Genomic DNA, 8,962 nt, shown 5'->3' with positions numbered 1-8,962 from the left:
TTACAGGGTATCTTCGGGCGGGAGTCTCTTCTACAGCATGGACATCTTGGGCTTGGGGTGTGTTACCCCGATTATAGGTGTTGGTCTTATATGCAGGTTTGCTCTGTATGGTTTTGGCGAGGTCGTCCTCGATTTTTATTCCCACATCATAAACCCTTTTGAAAGTGTCGAGTCCCAGGTACCTAAGGTGTTGTCTGTAAGCCGGGTCCAAGTTGTCAATGAATTTTTGGACCAATTCTGTTTCGGGAGGCCTATTGATTAGCTGGGCCGCCTGGTCCCTCCATCTAGCAAAGTAGGTCGTGAAACCTTCATTTTTCTTTTGGAAGAGAACTTCCAGCTCGCGCATGGTGACTTGGAAATCCATGTTCGACGAGTATTGCTTGATGAAGACATTGACAAAGTCTTCCCAGGTGGGGAAGAGCTTAGGGTCCTGGTGATAGTACCATTTGAGCGGCACAGGTTCCAAGGACAAAGGAAAGGCAGGTAGGTACATGGACTTGTCCACGCCCTTCAAGTTCATGGTATTCACAAAGCTCAGTAGATGATCACGGGGGTTGTCCGTGGCCTTGAACTTTGGTAAGTCAGATGAACTGAACTTTTCTGGTAATTTGCCAGAAAAAGGTTCAGGCTCGAGGGAGAAGTATTTTCTCCCCATGGTTTGCTGTAGGACCATTTTTTCGATCCTCTTCTCGTTTTCGAGGTCATTTTTGGCTTGCGCAGCCGCTAAGGCTTCGTTTTCCATTTTCAGTTGGCCCATGAGTTGGGTCATTTGGACCATCTGGTCTCGCAAATCTTCGATGGACATGTTTGGAGGTGTGAATCGAGGTTGGGGAAGCGGAGATCCTTGAAATGAGGGACGACGGACGGAGCTTGGAGTTACTAGACCTGGTGTTGGTGATGTATCTTCGAGACGCACTAGCCGTTGATTCCCTGATCGGCACCAGGTGGCAGGACCAGTCCTAGGCATAAGATAAGCTAAAGTTTAGGTTCCCAAAGTTTCAAGCATTACTTGGTCTAGACTTCGACTCTCTAAATTGGTGTTTTCTTTTCGCTCTTTCTTTTGTCGGTACACTTTTCGGGGGTTTTTTTTATTTTGGTCGTTCTTTGGATTTTCGAAACACTTGTCCGTGTGACATTCATAGTAGGAGGCCTAACGACGACACAAAGAGTCATTAATTTTTCGCGAGTCGCCTTTTGAAATCGAGTGCTTTTCTTACGCCCTCGTAGCAATTCTTTCGATGAGCATTTTTTGTGCTACGTACTTTCTTTTTGCTTGGGCACCGAGGCTGCTGCGCCTGACCAGAAAGCCAAGCAGCAACTTCAGCGCCCAGCAGTGGGCGTGAGAAATTCAGGCGCCCAGCCTGGGGCGTTGAAAATGCGTCCCAGGCTGGTTCTCGTTTTCTGTCTTTTGTTTATGCGACTTCGATTTGCGTGCTTGCCTAATAACGTCCTTTACGCGTGGCAGCGTTTTGTGGGATTCGTTACAGGCCATCCCGAGCGTCGCTTATTTTGTGGCGATCATTCGGGTTTGCGGAACACGTGTTTCGGTATAACTCTTTGGCAAATTAGTCTATGAATGTTTGGGCAATTTTTAAGGTCATTGGTTTTCTAGGATAGTTTGTCACACACAATCACATATTTCGCTACACATAACTACATTACAAACATGGATTTGAAAATTAAATATGCCACGTAGTTTATGATAGTCTTCTATGGGTAGTATTTGCGCCTGGCTTGGTACCGCTTCTATCGTAGATCCAACACATGCCCCGGTCGAGGTAGTGTCTTCAACGGACGAATTTCGCTCAAGAGGCCAACCCGCAAGTGCGAGCCAAGGGGGCATGCAGGCGAGAGGGACCTAATGGGCGAGCGATTGGGTTCGGGATAGGTGTACTACCTGCACAAAGTACCGAATGGGAAACATGCGCGGCGTATGCACCCCCCTATTGGCGAAAAAAGGTATCCTTAGTCCCAACTCCCGAGAGAGCCGAGATTCGTTATGATGTTCTGCCCGTTCACATTAATATGCTGATTTTCAGGTCGTCCCAACTTGATGGGGAAATAAACGCGGGGTAGGATCGTTTCACCCTTCGGCTATTTTGATTATCTACAAGCACGAGTATTTCCTTCACTATCCCCAGTGGAGTCGCCACTGTGAGGGGGTCGAAAAAGCGCGAGGCTAATGCGTGACCTTGTCCCTTGTGGGCGTGACGATTCTATTTTATTCAATCAAGTGTAATTGGATTTCCTATGAGTATACACCCAATTGACTAGTAATATAGGAGTCGCCATTCAGTTTTTAACAACAATGAGAAAAACTGACAAAACCCGGTTATCGTGACATAAAGGGAGTGCAATTATGTTTGACCACGACGGCCGTAGGTTCCCTTGTGATCCCTGGTGTGGGGATCTCTCAATATACACCCGCAAGGTAGAGATTGAGGGTTCGGGGGACTGTAACTACCGAGAGGAGTAATTCGCTCGTCGATAACTCCAGAGGCAGGATATCCTTACTAGCTCAGCATAAATAATTGAAGGGACATGCGTTAACTATTAAACTAATCTGAATTGATTTTAGCAATATGCAACATATAATACTAATTCGATCGTGATTATCTGATTTAAATAATATTAAGGGACCTAGCATGATAATCCGATTTCAAAAATATTATATTCGTTAGGCGTGATAGAACAATCAGATTAGGTTAGTTTAACAGTTCATAAAAAGGGCGAGGAAAGCAGTTAAATCATCGAAAAGGGACACATTACGACGCACCCTTGAGAGGTGCGTCACGGTTCTCAGAAAACTAACCACTTTGACTTTGCTATTTCTCCTTTTTATTTAACGAATCTCGATTATGGGACAGGATACGTTCTGTTCGATTTATGGATCGATTGCGACAGAACGCGTGAACAGTTTAGCAGCGAGAGGCTTAGGCTAAGGGGTTTAGAGTCAATACTCAGAATATATTATGTGTTGTTGTGTGTTGTTTCACGTCGAAACTAGGGGCCTATTTATAGGGAAGAGTTCGTGGAAAGATAGAATTGCGGATTTCTAATCCGCAAAGAATTAGGAAAAGAGACGTACCCAGGTACTTTCAGCGCCCAGAGCCAGGCGTTGAAAATAGGGTCTGGGCAGTTTTGTTTAATCAGATTCGGATTCCTAAAATCCGTAGAGTTTGAGATTAATTCGAGTCTTTTAGCGCGTATCAATTTTGTGACGGAATGCGTCTGGGCGCGTTACGAACTCTAGGTTCGTTAGGATTTTAATTAATACGTAACTCTTATTTCCGGATCCTATTAGGAATAGCATTATCGCGGTTTTCTATCTCATTTAGGATTTATGTTGGAGTGCAACACCTAATTCTGACAGGTTTCTATTTTTTATGATTTGCCACTTTTAGACGATACCTTTTACGGCAGTTACTATTTTTAGCAGGTTTCCATAAATAGCAGGTTTTGGGTGAAATGAAATAGGGAATCGAGATTCGTTTATTTTATAGGAGATGCGTTGTCAATTGGAGCTTTTATGCTTTCATCATCGAACCTTTCCCTTGCGGGAATGGGGACAAAAGTAGGTGGCTACAGGGACAGAGAGGGGAGGTGGGGTTTCTGCTATGCAAATTTTGCAATCTACCACCTGTTTATGAATTCTAATTGTTTCATGTGGTAAAAAGAAAATAAGAATTTAATGGTTAGAAGAGTTATAGAATATGGATTTTATATAGCTTATCTATTTGATCTCCTAACTGCTTAACTTTAGTTACATCTCGGCAATATGGGATGTATGCATGAGTGCATGGTATGATGGCCATGTTCTTAAAGTATTTGCTCTATCCATGGAAGGTTAGCTCATCAGCTCATAGGCTCATAGTTGAATTATATCAAGGGTGAACTGTTCCTCGCTATCCTCCATATCTTTTCATACTTCTTTGCTTTTAAACCGTATTCTCATTCTCAAGTTCAGACTTCAGACCTTTTCTGGCCATTTGCTGGAGCTATATGGCTCATAGGTGCTATCAGTTTCTTAAAAGTTGAATAAAATCTAAACTTTGTAAATGTTTTATAGAGTGACAGGGTTGCTGAATCATTCTTACCTTGAAGATTGTGAATCATAATATCGGTTTTAGACGTCAAATCCATCAAAAATTCACAATTGAGCTGCTCTATTATTTCTTTTAGTAAAAACTCAGGATGCATTGTTATGTCTTATCCATGGACCTATTTCAATTAAATCAAATATTCTGATTTTGATGTCAAAATATGTTTTTTAAGTGCCAAATAAATATTTGAAATCAAACCCAAGGTTGTCGTCCCAAATTGATATAATAAGGAGCTTACATGAAAACAACTTTTGAAATTATCTGGGTAATAGAAGGCTCCACACTACTTGCCTGAACTTTCACTTACAAAGTATCAAAGCACCATAATACTGTTCACTCATATCATTTGAGGTCTTTTAATTCTATTTGAAGAATCATGCCAAACTACTCCGCACATTCGTGACACAGATCGTTGGATGAACTTGTAGATGAAGCTGGTGTGCTTCGTTAAATGCAGGGGAAATTCGAGCACGAGATGGGGATGCCTAAAGGTGTGTAGTTTTGGAATAATTTGTTTCCATTTAATTGGTGTTTCGTTGTTTGTCTCGTTCGTTAGGTAATTTATTCAGTATGTTGGGAAACACTTGTAATTTATTCAGTGTATGGAACTGGATTAACTGGATTGAACTCACGATTACTAAGCCAAAAAGTAGCACTAATTAGACTGACTCATTATAAGCCAAAAAGTTTCCCAAGAACATTCTTTGACATATGTAGGATTCAAATGATTGGACCTGTTTGATGGAAAATGTGTGCGTACATCAGATCATTTTACTCGATTTAGACAGAGACGGGTAGTTATGATCGTCTTCCTGTCCTGCAAGATTTAGGAACCAAATTAGAGGTAGGACACTTGGTAGTTACTTTACAAATCATTTTACTCGTTCAGTTTATTAGAAACTTCAATAGTAAGCTTTATAAACTGCTGGAACTACCATGAAGATGCATGAATTGGGAGGGGTGTCTGAAGTAAGGTTCTAATAGTATGATGTCAGTTATCTGAAACTCTTGTTCAACCGCCTATCATTGTCTTCTGACACTTGAACCTTCCTCCAAGCACATTCAATGCCCGTGTTTAAATTGTTGCTACTGCAAGTTGTTTCCCTAAATTGTATTTTTTATTCACATTTTCTTTGCTTGTGTTTCTTTGCAAATATGTATATCTAGGTTCAGCTTGCGACTCATATATATATATATATATATATATATATATATATATATATATATATATGTATATATATAAACTCTGTTATGTGTTGTCTGTTGGAGGTGGCTGTGTGTGTTATATGTTTGTGATTGCCATTTTGAGCTGGGAATGATGATCAGTAGACACAGATACTCTTTTGAGGATGTCAGTTTATAATCCATATTCTAATGTATGGTTATACTTATTTTCAACCACTTCATGTCAGTTTTCTAGAACTTGTTCTTAAAGGCTTATGTACGTTGTTTGTTGAGTTTACATTGCTGCATAGAATCAGTTCTATTGTCAATTTAGTCTCACTGCTAGGCTTGTTACTGAATATTGATTTTCTCACTTCCCAGAATGCAGCTTACAACAGTCACGTTGAACCAAGGAAGCGCACTGCCAAGGGTTAAAATTTTAAGGTTATGACCGTAATGCTAACAGAGGGGCCTACAGAAGAAGTCCTGTATATGGTAATCGAAAATGATAAAGGTCGCAACATGCGACCTTTAAGATGTGTCACAATGATGACATGACATGTTTACATGTCATGATTTAAATTGGAAACTGAAATATTTAACTTATATATAACCAATTATATATGTACAAAAAAGGTGGGAAAATCTTAATATTCTAATTTGTTTCCTTTTTTATATCGACTACCTTATTTACATATTTTCATAGTAAAAATATTGCATTGGTAGTAAAAATATTCGGATGACGCATAGCCTACGTGGCGCCTATATGTACCAATTAAACTGCGACACATAAGATTGCGACAACTAAATGTTGTCGCAACTTGCGACCTTTATCATCACCCTATGGTAATTGATATTATGAACGCCAGTTTATGTTTCTTATTATTTTTTTCCACTTTGTCTTATTTAATATGAATAAGAGCATTTGGAGTCTCCGATGAAATTAAGTGAAGTAGAGGTTTCGGGGAGGTTTTTTTATTTGGTAAGAAAGGGCAGACAGACTAGATTTAAATTAAAGACCATAATACAAGAGTTCAAAGACAGTGTTCTGCTACTCAGAGTCATTTACGTTACATACCCATTTCCTACATCACACTTATGAAGTTCATCTTCATACAAATGTTTACAAAAGATGTCAGTGTTCCCTTTGATAATAAAAACATTCATCTCCGCGTTCTCTTCTCTAGCTCTTTTTGCAGTCTGCCAGTTGGTTAGTTCTTCTATCCTCGTACCGAAGGAGCATCTCTGAAAAGGCTAGCTTCAGTTCCCTGCAGTCAAGTACAAGGTTAGCTAAATCATCCCCCAATTATTCTCTCTGGTTAATCAAATTCCTGCTGACAGTCCGAAGTCACTATAATATGGTCCCATCCTTTCTCTCTTGCAATTTGTAACCCCAATCTGATACCATACATTTCTGCCGCCATTGCTGATGTCGTGATCCTCTTTTGGGTGGCACCTGCAATCCACATTCCATTCTCATCCTAGCTACAATAGCTACCCCTGCAATCAGGGAGGTTTTAGGGAGCATGATATGGCTAACTATTTTGCCTTACAAGTTACAATGACTCCCATTTCTACTTGCAAATGTTTTTTTCCCTATGTACTTTTTTTTAGAGTTCTTACCAAGACTTCTCTATGTAATATGTTTAATATGCTTGAAAAATATAGGGGAGGGAGGGTCATAGTTCCAAGTATCTGCTCCTAAGGTGTCTCTATTATAAAATCCAATCTAAGCAATAATGTTCGGTTTTCTAGTTTATTTATTGATTGCCTTCTTTGCAAAGTGTATGTGCAGATGCATTTGGTCCCCTGTCAATGCCGGCTTCATGAATTTCCAACACACAGAATATTTTTTTTATAGAAATGATTGCGAAGATAGGTTAAGAATAAAAATATGTTTTGTAGCGTAACTGTGTAAGTTGTTGATATTAATTTTGTTGTAGGATAATGTAAATATGTATTATACAGGTTCTAGATGATAACATTATGGCTGATAATATCAATTCGTTGTAATATTGCTGTAATTTATTTTTTTTTGAAAAATAAATTGACTATTTGCAGCGCTTGCTGTTTAGAAACGCTGTAAATAATGTCAACATTTTACCTTGGAAAACTTCTATTTGCAGCGCATGGGAACAAAAACAGGTTGTAAATAATGGACATTTCGTAGCGCGCGTTACCAATGTGCGCTGCAAATATTGGTTTTTTGCAGCGTTTTTGTTCGCTGCAAATAAAAGTACCTTATTTGCAACCCTCACAATTGCAGCGTCCAAAAACGCTGCAAAAAGGCCCTTTTATGCGCGCTGTAAATGACATTTTTTCTACTAGTGTAGGGTGGACTTTTAAATCGTCTTACTTTGCAAGCGTATTTAGTCGTTTCTTAAAATGTGCAAATAGCGTAGATTCGAAATGTTGTTTTTATTTTATTGAAATTTAACGAAAGAATTACATCGAAAATATTTTTTTTGCTTCTTTTCAGATTCCAGTTTTCGGGATTTAATTGGATGTTGTGATTTAGACTCGAACTTTCATTAATCTTTCTGATTATAAACCGTGTATGAATACAAGGAGGTGACCTAGACTATAATAATGACGTGGCGTAACCCTATAATACTTGACCAAGCAACTCTCAGACTTAGGGTAATTGGACCATAACTTTCGTTGGTTGACACTTTAGATTTTAACCATTGGGTGTTCATTTGTCATGCGCCATTTTGCTTAATGTTGGCAAGGTAGTTATTTGGGGAGATCAAATGTTTATTTTTGCAAGACTAGAATCATTAGTGCGGCTTCCCTCTTAGTGTGTATTGGTTTACCCCAATGGTAGCCTTATGGTATGCCGATTTGGGTATTTTCAAGGTTGGTCGTGTTGCATTCATGGAAAATCTTTTAGTCAGTACTTAGGAGTATTTCAAGGAGCGAGTGGCTCGAGAGGACTATGATAATCGTGACCCAATGTGATCATAAGCCTTGAGGCCATTAATTTTTGCTAATGGTATTGACACCTTAGGTTCACTTTGGGGGTTGTGCGACTATGGGGAATGATTTTCAGAATGTGACTGTTTCCATTTTGCAAATACTATAATATATTCTTTTTATTGGTGAGAGAGAGTATTGAGGCCGTAGATTCTTAGCAAGGGATGACAATTACATATGGGTGCTTATTGATTTAAATGTTAGGAAAGGAGACTCAATATGGTTTAACCTTTTAACTTGCAGAACGACACCAAGCATTAGGATCGATTCTATGGATAAGACAACTAAGACTTTAGGATTTAGATTGTACTTTGGCATAGCCTAGTCTAGACTCGGATATTTTTTATTCGAACATTATTTTTCCTTGAAGACTCTATTTGAACATTATTTTTTGAATACTTTGCCCATGTGACATTCAAGATTATTTAATTAGCATGTCGGTTTTGGTGCCGAACATTGTCGTCGTAGGAGGCCTAACAACGACACAAAGAGTTATTTATATATTTTTTTAGTCGCTTTAAGAATCGAGTGCTTTTCATACGCCCTTGCAGCAATTTTTACGAATGGTTTTTTTTTGCTACATATTTTTTGCGCGGGCACGAGGCTGCTGCGCCTGACCAAAAGGTCAGGCAGCAACTTCAGCGCCCAGCGTAGGGCGTGAGAAATTTTGGCGCCCAGCCAGGGGCGTTGACAATGCGTCCCTGGCTGGTTCTCGATTT

At 39.5% G+C, this 8,962-nt stretch overlaps 1 long non-coding RNA gene across 2 annotated transcripts; it reads left to right on the top strand.

The window, feature by feature from the left end:
- The first annotated feature begins 4,483 nt into the window (after positions 1-4,483).
- LOC110785160 (uncharacterized) lies at positions 4,484-7,195 on the top strand. Of its 2 annotated transcripts, XR_008918612.1 has the most exons (4): positions 4,484-4,594; positions 5,649-5,762; positions 6,455-6,552; positions 7,063-7,195. It is a non-coding gene; the product is annotated as an uncharacterized lncRNA (long non-coding RNA). The 2 variants fall into 2 exon arrangements; XR_008918611.1 differs by lacking the exon at positions 7,063-7,195 and having other exon boundaries at positions 6,455-7,026.
- Positions 7,196-8,962: the final 1,767 nt, after the last annotated feature.

The sequence above is a fragment of the Spinacia oleracea genome, chromosome 4 (assembly GCF_020520425.1).
Source record: "Spinacia oleracea cultivar Varoflay chromosome 4, BTI_SOV_V1, whole genome shotgun sequence".
NCBI classification, from domain to species: domain Eukaryota; kingdom Viridiplantae; phylum Streptophyta; class Magnoliopsida; order Caryophyllales; family Amaranthaceae; genus Spinacia; species Spinacia oleracea.
The sequence above is the reverse complement of the archived record's forward strand: the minus strand, read 5'-3'. Positions and strand labels throughout refer to the sequence as shown.